Source organism: Conger conger, chromosome 10, assembly GCF_963514075.1.
Source record: "Conger conger chromosome 10, fConCon1.1, whole genome shotgun sequence".
Lineage (NCBI taxonomy): Eukaryota > Metazoa > Chordata > Actinopteri > Anguilliformes > Congridae > Conger > Conger conger.
Genome location: NC_083769.1, coordinates 3,991,587 through 4,004,652, shown reverse-complemented (window position 1 = coordinate 4,004,652; position 13,066 = coordinate 3,991,587). Strand labels below are relative to the sequence as shown.

The 13,066-nt window shown below is 41.3% G+C and overlaps 1 protein-coding gene across 2 annotated transcripts in view; it reads left to right on the top strand.

The window, feature by feature from the left end:
• Positions 1-5,890: 5,890 nt before the first annotated feature.
• The window catches only part of foxp3b (forkhead box P3b), a 35,486-nt gene continuing 28,310 nt past the window's right edge, over positions 5,891-13,066 (top strand). The window contains exons 1-2 of one of the 2 annotated variants that reach the window (XM_061256734.1): positions 5,891-5,942; positions 12,022-12,083. The gene's annotated coding sequence lies outside the window, so the exon portion shown is untranslated. Of the gene's footprint in view, positions 5,943-7,438; positions 7,471-12,021; positions 12,084-13,066 lie in introns of those variants that run through there. The other variant, XM_061256733.1, reaches the window with a different exon arrangement.

The window sequence follows — 13,066 nt, the reverse complement described above, 5'->3', positions numbered from 1 at the left end:
GGAAGTGAAGCAACACCCAGCCTGAGCAGTGGAATGGGTCCTCATTCAGAGACCAGTCTCTATCAGCAATCATAGAGCAACCTGGCTGAGGGAGCTCTACAGTTAATACTCACACTTCAAGGGCCATAAATGCAGCTGTACACGGCTGGGGTATGGGCTGGGGTGTGGGCGGGGGTGTGGGATGGTTGGGGTGTGGGCTGGGGTGTGTGTGGGATGGGGTATGGGCTGGGGTGCGTGATGCTTGGGGTGTGTGTGGGTTGGGGTGTGGGCTGGGGTGTGGGACGGCTGGGGTGTGTGTGGGTTGGGGTATGGGCTGGGGTATGGGATGGTTGGGGTGTGGGTGCCATACTTGTAAAGGACCACAGCATCTCATCCAGGAGCCTGTGAAGCAGTTTGAAACCTCGGTCTCCCCGGCCAGCTCGAAGCCACTAGGAGTCTGTGGCTGTTCTAGCAAATACTGCCAGTGTTGCTACTATTAATGGAGTTGCTGCAAATGAAAAACAACAGACCCAACTGTCATGAAAATGCACGCTGCTTGTTCTGAGTAATTGACTCATTCATTGAAAGTGTTCAAAACAATAGCAGTGTGGAGTTTCATTAGAGAATCAATTAATTCTGTGAAAAAACAGGTTTTATTAATTGTCCTTTATTAAGGAAGAAGGGAAGCAAATGTTGCACACGTTGTTATAAAATATATTTGCTTCTGAATTGCTAAGTAAAATGGGCCATTCCAAACATTGCTCGGAGGAACAACGTCATTTGATTAAAAACTTGAAGTGCAGCAAATTGTAGGATGCTCAGCTAAAATGATCTCAGATGCTTTAAAATGTTAACAAAATTAACAGCAACTACTGTTAAAAAGGATTGAAGAATGGTCAGAATGGCAAAGATTCAGCCATTCATCAGCTCCAGAAAGATCAAAGATGATCTTCAATTACCTGTAAGTGCTGTTACAGTCAGAAGACGTTTGATGGAAGCTAAGCTATCAGCAAGAAGCCCCCGTAAAGCACCATTGTTGAAAGAAAGGCATGTGTAGAATCGGTTCAAATTTGCCAAGGAACACATCGATTGGCCCAAAGAGAATTGGCGTAACATTCTGTGGACTGATGGGAGCAAAATTGTTATTTTCGGGTCTAGTGGTCATTGACAGTATGTGAAACAATATGTCAAACGACCCCCAGGTACTGAATTCAAGCCACAGTACATTGTGAAGACAGTGAAGCATGGTGGCGCAAAAATCATGGTATGGGGATGTTTTTCATACGACGGTGTTGGTATCGTATACCAGGGATCATGGATCAGTTTGAATACATAAAAATACTCAAAGAGATTATGTTGCCGTATGCCGAAGAGGAAATGCCCCTGAAATGGGTGTTTCAACAAGACAACAACCACAAACATATAAGTAAGCGAGCAACATCTTAGTTCCAGACAAAAAGGATTGAGGTAATGGAGTGACCAGCTCAATCCCCCGACCTCAACCACATTGAAAACTTGTGGGGTGACATTAAAAATGCAGTTTCTGAAGCAAAACCCAAAAATTCACAGGAACTGTGGAATGTAGTTTATTCATCCTGGGCTGAAATACCTGTTTCTAGGTGCCATAAGTTGGTTGACTCGATGCAATGCAGATGCGCGGCAGTTATATATAAAAAAAGGTTATGCAACTAAATATTAGTCCAGTAATTTAAAGTGAAGTTAAATCTAGAAAATATTATTCAGTTTATACAGTAAGTGTTTGTGTTTGAAGAGAAAAATGTAGACACTGCTATTTTTTTGGACAGATTAATATTTCCTTTTCTTTGCTTCCTGTAAATGAATAACGCAGACTTGATAAAATGTGTTAATGCTTTGATTTGGAATTGAATGTGTAATGTTTCCACTACATTTGAAATATGGAACTAAAAGCTATTTAAAAATATTTGCACTTTATTCTTTTTTTTTTAACGGACTGCTATTTATTTGAACAGAACTGTATATATTCAAGTCTGTAAATACAAACTTGAATACAGACAGAATGAGAATGTGAGACTGGAGATCGTTTCACAGGTACTGGTAGTTAGCGATTAGCATAATAGCAATGCGGGCAGGCAGGGTGAAAGCCCTCCTGGGGCACAAACAGGATATAGCAAGGAGCGCTTCTAGTGACAACCCACTTGGAGGCTGTGAAATGGTAGTTAGCAAGTGCTACAATGCAGACACGGGCTGGCTGGGCGAAAGCGAACAAGTTATAGCAAGAACACTGTTTTGGCGGGGCTCAGTGTGTGGGAAGGAAGCAGAGCCAGACGAGGACCAACTGGTGAAGTAGGCACTCACCTGGACAGCATTACGAACCGGTCCAGGAGGCAACAGTGTGCTTCTTTTCACAGCCTCCTAGGCTGGGACCGGGGGCGGTGCACTTCTTGGACCACCACATGGTAACTGTGTCCCTGGTCTGGGAGAAACCTATAACCGTGGGTAAGGGGCTCTGGCGGATGAATATCAGCCATCTCCAAGACCCCCAGTGCGTCTCTCCTTCTCGAGAAGATACCTGGAGTGGGTGAGTCTGAAACATCTCTTTGACTCCCCGGTGGAGTGGTGGGAGATGGTGAAGGAGCGAGTACACACAAAGCCCGGATGGCTTTCCGCTTTGTCTGGGGGAGCACCATGGAAAAGCTAAAACGCGTCACCCTCCTCAAGGAGGAGCGGAATGGGGGGTGGGGGGTCCCAGACATTGTTAACATCATTATGGTGCAGGGTCTGGCCACCCTTGTCCAGAATGCAGGGAAGGTGGGTAAGGCCTCTGGTACCTTTGCCAGGTACTATGCCACCCCCTTCCTCAGAACAATGGGCTTGGGTGTGCTGGACCTCACCATACCCTATAGCTGGGACCCCCCCTATGTCTACCGAGCCCTGAAGGACTTTGCCTACACGACGGATCTGCCCAGGGCTGGCCTAACCTCGTGGAGCTACAAATGATCATGGCTCATTTAAGATCTGGCCAAATTGTAACGCTCCCGAGGGGGGGGCCAGACCTGGACCCGCAAGTCATCTGGGCAAATGTAACACACAAATGTCTTACAAACAAGCAAGCCTGGATGACAGCCCATAGGTGTCTCCCCACAAGAACTTTTATGTATCGCCGGCACTTAGCCCTGACCGAACGCTGCCCCCACGGATGCACTGACTCAGAACACATTCACCACCTGTTCTGGGAGTGCTCCGTGGCCAGGTGGGTCTGGGGCCTTGTTTGTTCCTCTGTCTCCCTGAGCAGGTTCCTGCCGAGGTCCTCCCTGATGGCTGAGGTTATCCTCTACGGTCCACCGGGGGGATGCAAGACCACCGTGCTCCAGCGTCAGTGGAGGATCATAAATACCGTGAAGCAGGTCCGGTGGGAGACGAGGAACATCAAGGTCTACCTGAAAACATCTGTAGACCTGGTCACTCTCCGGAGGAGGATTCAAAACCTCCTCCAGGACGGCATTCTGGTGGACATGCACAGCAGCAAGAACCTGGAGAGACAGAAGTAGGGGGTGGACCACTGGAAAGAACTTATCATATAGTCCACCCCCCCAAGGGACACAGAAGCCTCTCAGGACAGTAAAACCTGAGCGAAATGGACTTTCCTTTTTCCCATTCCTTTGTCTTTTAATCCACCTTTGTTTCTATGAATTGCATATTGATTTTTTGTAGGATATTCTGTGTTTTTTGTGACCATTTTTGAATCACTTTTTCTTAAAGTTTGTTTTTCATTCATTTTGATGTCTTTGTTTCCTTTGGTTTAAGTGTTTGTTTAAATTATTTGTTTGTGTTATTGAGTGTGTTTTAAAAACAGAAAAAAGATTTTAAATTGTTAAAAGAAATTTAAAAACCAATAAAACTACCTAGGCTGGGACCGGGGAACCGTCACTGTTGGAGAGAGAGAGCAGTTTGTGGTGACCGAACTGAAAGAAGCTGAAAAGCTATGGTTTACTTTGCCTTTATTATTTTAGTTTGGTATTTTTACCTGGATCCCCTGAGGGTGAAGGGAGAAGACCTTTTGTTGGTTTACCAGTCTTCTCTCTCTCTCACTCTCTCTCACTCTCTCTCTCTCTCTCACTTTCACTCTCGCTCTCTCTTCTCTCTCTCTCTCTCTCTCTCTCTCTCTCTCTCACTCTCTCTCTTGCTCCCCTCCCTTCTCCTCCCAGGGGTGTCAAATGCTTATAGCAGTGAACCACTTAAGACAGACCAAAATCGGAAGCGATTTCACTAATAGCAGTGACCAAGTGGTACAATGGCGGGCCCAGTCCTGAGTTATAGCAAGAGCGCTGCAGTAACAAACCACTGAGAGACGAAACTGAAACAGTTTCACTAATGGTAGATGGCAAGCAGCGCGATACGAATGTGGGCTGACATTATAGCAACAAACCACTTGGAGACTGAGAATTGGTAGCCAGCACGGGCTGGCAGAGCCCTCCTGAACCACGGACAGGTTAAGCCAGGGACACGTGACGCCGAGAAGGCGAAACCAGGACCGGTTTCACTATATATATATACAGTTGCTTCAGGCATTCTCTTTTTTTAATTCAAAAACTTAAACCTCTCATTTACATACAGTCCCCTCCAAAAGTATTGTAACAGCAAGGCCAATTTCTTAGTTTTTGTAATATACTGAATATTCTGCTTTCAGCTGAAAAATGTCCTGGTATTTACACCTAGATGTATTGACTACATAGCATTGGAGAATGGCCAGACTGGTTCGAGCTGACAGAAAGGCTACGGTAACTACGATACACTGTGCTGAGCAGAAAAGCATCTCAGAATGGGCAGATTGGCTACAACAGCAGAAGACCACGTCGGGTTCCACTTCTGTCAGCCAAGAACAAAAAGCTGAGGCTGCAGTGGGCACAGGCTCACCAAAACTGGACAGTTGACGACTGGAAATACGTAGCCTGGTCTGATGAATCTTGATCTCTGCTGAGGCATACAGACAGTAGGGTCAGAATTTGGCACCACCAGCATGAATCTGTGGACCCAACCTGTCTTGTGTCAACAGTCCAGGCTGGTGGCGGTGGTGTAATGGTGTGGGGAATATTTTGACACACTTTGGGCCTGTTAATACCAATGAGTATCCCTCCCTGGCCACAATGTACTCATCTTCTAATGGATACTTCCAGAATGATAATGCACCATGCCACAAAGCAAAAGTCATCTCAAACTGGTTTCATGAACATGACAATGAGTTCAGTGTTCTTCAGTGGGCAATGGGACACCTTTGAGATGTGGCAGAGCGGGAGATTCACAGCTTGAATGTGCAGCTGACAAATCTGCAGAAATTATGTGATGCAATCATGTCAACATGGAACAGAATCTCAAAGGAATGATTTCATCATCTTTTGGAATCCATGCCACAATTGATTCTGTTTTGAGTGCAAAGGGAGGCCCTACCCAGTATTATTCTGAATAAAGTGCTCAGCTTTCACCAGTATGTATGTATATATAATTTCAAGTGGTGCCTTCAACCACTGAGGGATTGCTGTTTTTGTATTCCGAATGCAAACTAAACTCAAGAGAATAAATATAGCAATGGAAAAATATGTAGTGTAAGCTTTTACTGGTGCATAAAAAAGAAAATCACTGTGTCTCAGGTGTGAGAATAATCTGAATGTTTAGACCAACACTTCCTGGGGCTCATGAGTGTCCTCTGACGTTTGTGAAAAATAAGCTTTGCTGAGAATAACAGCGTCCTGCTTTCAATGAATCTTTTGTTCTGGTGAATAATATCGTGAAGAACATAAACACTGTGTCTCATAGAGTCAAACCGATGTCAGAGCAAAACGCGGACTTTCCCCACATATGAAGGCATCATTTTCCTGCGAAGTCTTCACCACACCGTCATTAGCATGTTACGCAAGAAGCACGGTTTACCAGCACCGTGTACCTGGACAGCTTTAACTGATGTGACCGGTGAGTTCCATTGACAGGTGAGTTCCATTGCAACACTTGTTATGCTTGGAAACAGACTACCTACAGCAATTAACGGTCTTTAACGGTACAGCCTTAACCTACACAAAAGCCTCAACACGGCTGGCAGATTACTGGCTGTTCTATTGATCGGGTGTCGATTCAGTGTTTGACAGGTTATTGGGATGAGTATTTCCAACCCAAGCCATTTCCCAGTGTGGCACAATCTGACACTGCAGCTCCGCAACTCCAGCAAAAACGCTGAATCAGACAAAATAAGTGTCACCTACACCCTGCTAGTAATCACACTGTCACCAGCAGCATACGTGAGTGAAAGTGCCAAATGTGCAGAAATCCTTTCACCAGCGAGTGTACAGACCGTTGGAAACTGGCACATCATGGGCAAAAACATGATTCACCACCCTGCCATGGTCCCACCCTCCTTTCTGTCGATGACTGTTACTGTAACTACCATATGATTTCAGACATGCCTCTATGCTCTTTTCACGGGCCTTTGAGTGAAACAATTACATTGTTCTGTATTTTACTGTATTTTTATTTAAGCACAGCCAGAACTTTAAACTCTAACTGAATTTTATTTGTATTTTATCTTGTTTTATTTATTTCCACTTTATTGTCTCTATAAATGTTTAATTCATTGTCTGTTATTTTCGGATTGTTTTACATTTAAACTGTCTTATTTTTTAATTTATTCTGTTTTTGTATATGCATTGTCAAAATCTTCAGTTGTATGAATATGTGTTATACAAATAAAGTAGACTTGACTAGGTATAAACAGTTTTTCCACATATAGCAGTATTTAAGTGTAATCTAAATGATTGGCAGGCCGTGGCTCTGTCTTGCGCCTGCAGCTCAATTACCCTGCTTCCCTTTGGATCGAGCAAACGTGAGCAGGTGTGAGAATTCTGGGAGAGAAGAGGGATGAGAATTTTGTGAGAGAATGGTAGTGAGCATCGGGGATTCTAGATTATGCACTCTCAGAAAAAAGTTTCTATGGCTTGTGTCCATAGAGGAACCCTTTTCAGTTCTTTATGGAACCCTATATCATCGATGTGAAGTACAAAAGTCCCCAAAGAGCCATCTTGCCCAACAAAGAACCTTGAACTAGATATGGTTCTTCCCTGGAATCAAATGGTTCCTTTTGGAACAGTGGAAGAGTGTAGTGTGTTGCTCTCCTTCCTTTTATAAGTGTCCCCTGACCTCAACTGTGAAGTAGACAAAAATCTGGCCACAATGTCAGGAGAAAGGAAATCTGCGAAGTCATTTATTTACCTGCATTGCCTGCAGGTGTTGGTTGTACAGTAATAACGGTTTTATGGTATTCACATGATGATTAACCCCACCTACGTACGATTCACTACATAGATTCTGGCACGATTGTGTGGGAAATTTCTCCACCATTGGTCTAATTTCCGTTTTTGGTGTCAAAGGTTTTTTCGTTTTTTTTGATGAGTATAAATACCATGGTAATACCATGATCTCACACACTCTGCATGTCCCATATCATCCACCTACTGACGGCCACAGGTGAGTCTTCAATGTGCTCATCGATAATAATTCTGCATCATTTCTAATGAGGTCATTGAATGGTTTATCTTTTATTATAATAAGTTCTACATTCACATAGATTTTGTCACTGTATTTCAGCTATGCTTATATGTGGGTATTTATAAAAATTCAGTGAATGGACCAGGAACAAATGTGTAAAATGTGTAAATTAAATTACAAATTGCAAATTTTTCCCCTAAAAGAATAGAATCCATTTAGTTTACATTTTATTGAAATGATGATTGGCAGGAGTTGAATTGGTCACTGGACTACTGGCTGCTTTCCTTCACCACTAATTAGACCCACAGCTCCACATGAATGCTCGGGATGATGTCACCGTTGCCATGTTGCTTTTATGACTTGTATGACTGATGCACATGCAGGTGACTTAACTGGAGCACATTCCCAGAGCGGTGCCCGTCTTCCAGTGGCACTGTGCACCCTATAGGGTGTAAAATTGGTGGAAGCCAATCAAATAACATTTAATGGAGCTGTATAGTGCTGTGTGTGCACATAGTCTTATTTTATAGTAAAAAGTTAAAAAAGATGCGTTAAAAGTGAAAAAGGAAAGGGCACCAAAATATAGCAAAACCTACCGGGTATATATCGAAGGTTATATTGTTGTTATTTAACAGAGCACATTTAGAGTACTGCTTGGCACCACACAATGAGAAATGTGTAGATTCACTTTACAAAGTACAAAGAATTACAAAGAAAGAAAATACAAAATTGGTTCCAAGTAGGAAATGTAAAAGTTATGTGGAAGGACCTACAATCTAATCGATTCAGATGTAGCCAAACCACACTAGGAGTCTGACTGAGGTTATTAAATAAAAGGCATTAACAGAGGGAACTCTAAAACATTACTGAGGTTCTGTAGGATATTAAATAGAACTCAATTTTATTAACTGTATACAGTGTTTTCCATAATGTTTGGGACACATACACATTTTCTTGACTTGGTTCTGTGCTCCACAATTTTATATTTGTAAACATATGATTCACCTGTGGTTAAATATTTTGGTTTCACAATATAGAAATTTCTGCACTTTTAATACAGAGACCCCTTTCAGGGCACCATAATGTTTGGGACAAATTTCATTACATAATAAAAACAGTCTGAGACATCTTAGGCTCACCAAAATCAACTGTTGGAACATCATTAAGAACAAACAGAGCCATGGTGCACTCAGTAAGGCCCTGGCTGGACAGGAAGACCTCTACAGTTGACAACGAAGGTATTCTCACCATAATAAAGAAAACACCTGTCTGACAGGTCAGAAGCACTATTCAGGAGGCAGGTGTGGACGTGTCAGTGACTAATGTCCACAGAAGACTTCACGAACACAACTACAGAAGCTGAACTGCAAGATACAAACCACTAGTTATGATCCCAAACATACTGCAAAGCAAAAAATAAATAAAAACAGAAATATTCCTGAATATCCAAGTAGGTCAGCCGATCTGAATCCAATTGAACATGCATTTCATATGTTGAAGCTTAAATTTAAAAACTAGCTGTGGAAACAAACAGGAGCTGAAGATGGCTCCAGTATAGCTCTGGCCAGTGAACATACTCAGCACCTTGTAATATCTATGGGTCACAGACTTCAAGCAGTCATTACATGTAAAAGATATGCAAGTACTAAATATGACTACTTTCATCTACATAATATGTCCAAAATATTATGGTGCCCTATTATAATTTCTATAGCATGGTGAAACCAAAATGTATAAAAAAAACACCCTTCAATTAAACCTGAACTTGAAGGGGGCCAAGCAGTCCAGCAGGGCAGGGTCGTCATGGCAACTTGATCAGATCATGTTAAAAGTGTGGCAGTAAGCAATGATTGGGTGTAACAGAAAAATGCGCTCACGTCCTGTTTAGGTCATTTGTCTTTGATTTGGCTGTAATGGATGAATATCTCCGAAAATCAAAAATGCAACAGAGAAGTTTTTTGAGTGTTTGTCTGTAGATGATCTGTGCCACGTTTGGTGAAGATTTTACAAAAAATTCTTCCTCTGTAAATTGCAGTGCAAAACTGTTGTATTTCCTCGTCAAAATTGAAAAGCTCACCCTCTAAGGGCACGGCTCCACTGTAGCCATCGCGTCACGTTCAATGGCAGCGTCAAAGTTAGAGAATCGCTGAGGTTCATTTCTCAAATGTTGTTGTTCTGCTTGTTTTTCCTTATTTAACTCCATTCAAATAATAAAGTGGGTGGCTATTCATGTCGGCTACATCATCACAGTCTGTAATTTAGCTAGCTAGTTATGATAGCGTGGGGCTTGCTAGCCTGGGGCAAACTAAATTTGCTAGCTAGCTAAATTAGGTGGTTACAACCGAACCAAAGCATCGTCGCTTAATCTAATGAGTGAAAATATAATAGCTGTCGACATCCAATGTAAAGTGAGCCAGCAAAACACAACAGTAGGCTGTTATTGATGATGGCAATGGCTGCAATGGAGCAGGTAGAGTATCAAAATGATGGCTGATGGCGATTGCTGACGTTGATGGCTGCAGTGAAGACATGCCATAACAGAGGTGTCCTTGAAAGCGTATTGTTCCGTGATAGCCTATTTCTATGCTAACATGGCCATATTTTCATTGGAATGTCATGTGATAGCCTGGATGGGTGACCACCCATAATCCAGTCTCTGCGCTCTGAGTTTGAGTAACTGTTACCTTCTGGGTAAAGCAAACTGGAGACTTTCTGTGGTCTGAAGAATCAGTTGGCTTTGTGGCAGCTTGTATGGTGCAAATATGTTATTGTTACATTACATTACATTACATTACGTGGCATTTGTAAACAACATTTGGGACTTTCAGGTCCAGCTGGCACAAGTATGAATTATATTTTCTTTATTTATTTTCTCTTATTAATGATAACTGCTCGATTGAAGTTGAGAGAAATACCCTGTTGAATGAATTTCTGACCATGGCCACAGAAAAATTAAAAGCTATTTTAAGAACCTGTTTAGGTGGATATCCATCTGTTTGGATAATTTACGTATCACATAAACAAGAATAACATTGAATATTTGAGTTTACATGCATGGCATAAACGGCATAATCAGAATCTCCCGTCAAAACTGAACACACATGTAACTGAGTCTAGGACTAGACTTAATCTGGGTCTTCAGACCTGGCCCTAACCTTCATTCTGTGTTTGGGGTTCATTTGACCTCATTCAGTTTTTGACATCTCTTAAAACATTCTGTCTGAAGTAGCTATGCATGCCATGAAGAATACAAAAAACGAATCAAATAATGTTCTTATTGTGCTATATTTCAAACAATTACAAACAAATTAGTAACTGATTGAGACTGAGGCAAATCAATGAGTTGAAAATTAGATTGTTCTACACATATGTATTTTATAGTTTCATGAATTGTTTTCCCTTAAATGTATTAACACAGTGCAGGTCTGACTCATAATCATTTGCTTTGTCTCAGTGTGTTCCAGATTATTAGTTTCAGTGGCTGCGTGTCCATACTGATTCAATTTAACCTTTTTTGGTCTCTCTTTTTGTAATTGTTTACAATATAGCATAATGTGAATACTGGATTTGTATTCTTCATGGCATAGGTACTTCTAACATATTGTGGGTTAAGAGGCAATTCCTTAAAAGCAATTCCTCACATGAAGAGTAATTTTAAAATATAATTCCAGGAGTTCAATGGTGGTTGGAACCAAACTTGAGAAGTTGAACTTGAGAACCACTGGTGTGCAACATAGAAAGGGTAAACTGTCAAAAAAAATGCTGGAAAATTACAGTACTTCACTGACAACTCTGTACATTTCTTACAGCATAGAGAAGCATAGAGAAGCATGCCAACTGACGACCATGATTTGATAGATTGTTAATGTTATTACACTGCTGTGGTTTGTTCAAAAGATTGATCTAGATTCACTGTAAAAATGTACTGTAATTTTAAGTTGACAGTGTAGATTTTAGATATTTATCTATCCCTGTGGGGAAATTTCAGTCTCACAGCAGCAGAGATTAATAGAATAAAAGGAATAAGGAAATAAATAGGGGCAACACAATAGATAGAAATACTAAAAATACTAATACAGTATGTTAAGAACAGTTATGAGTGTAGCCCTGGACGGAACCCCAAGCCACCAGAGAAGTTGAGTCAAGTCATGTTCTCAAGGACCTTGGCTGAAAGAAAAACAGAAAACTAAAATGCTGAAGCTGATAATTCAGGTTACTGTAGAGTGGAATGTTTTTACGGAAGGAATCATGAATCTTAGATGAAGATAATGAAACCGTTGAAATGTGTAACAGTAACATTTTTATTGTTATTATTATTATTATTATTATTATTATTATTATTAGTAGTAGTAGTAGTAGTAGTAGTATTATTGATGAGCTGCATTGTCCTGCACAGAGTAGCGGAGGGACAGGCTCCGTGTTTGCGTCAATACGGGAGCCCACTCCCCATCCTCCATTTTATCACCCTTTATCTCTGAAAGACGAATGAAGTACTTTCTTTTTTTCTTGCTTTGTTATGTTTTGTCTCAGTGCTGAACTTCCTCGTTGTCATTTGATCTGAGGAGAGGAGGCGTGAAGCCCACAGACAAAAGGTAAAGATGACATACTTTTCCTCTGCTGCGTCGTGCCAGTGTGCAGTCTCTTTCAGCTCTGTCTCCCTCTCTCTCGACGCGATTTTGCATTTCTGTTTGGATCGCTTTCGTAAGCTGACGGTGAATGCATGCTCATGGGCCGCAGGGTCCCACAGGGTACTTTAGAAACATTAACGCTGCGATACATTTCAGTGACCATCCCGAGCACAAACCACCTGGCGTACGTCACAAAGACCGAGATTTCACTTGCACTTTTTGAAAGATATTTCAACAACCTTGTGTATGCCCTGGTTGGGCCATTGTGTTTAAATTTGTGGGATAACAATGATAACGAGGATTTTCCCAATTCCTGGTGAATTAAGGCTGAAGTCTGGTTTTGGCTACATTGAAAACAGACCATCTCAAAAATTATGAAAATACAAGAATATTCTTCTCTTTCCTTTTGGGGGGAATTTAAGATGACCCTCAAATTCACTGCTTTTTCACTGCCAGGTTCCAATAAGCAGAGAAATTCTCCTGATTAAATATATACATTTATACATTTACATTTATAAACATGAGGTTTGTTGTCTCCTGCTACTTTATTGTTCTGCACGTGTGTTCCTAAATCTGTGATTATTGAAAAGATTACTATTTAAATTTTATTTCCTTATTGAAACATTTGTCAGGAAGGAAGGAAGGAAGTAATATCCAAATCGAATAACAACTTTGACACATTCTGACTGTGTAACTTGCTCTTTACTGATGCATTCTTTGAGCATCGAGCTAAACAAAAAACATGAAACAGGCACAAGATTTCTTGTATGAAACTTTTCAGCGTACTGTATATGTGAAACCACATTATTCAATGAACTGTGTAGTGAGTAAATCCAGAATTTATTCACAATTCATGAAAAATTGTGGGATGCTTCATGCTTCACCACATGAAAAGCTGATATTACAAGCATTATTACTGATTTCACAGGGTTTCATCAAAATTTTTT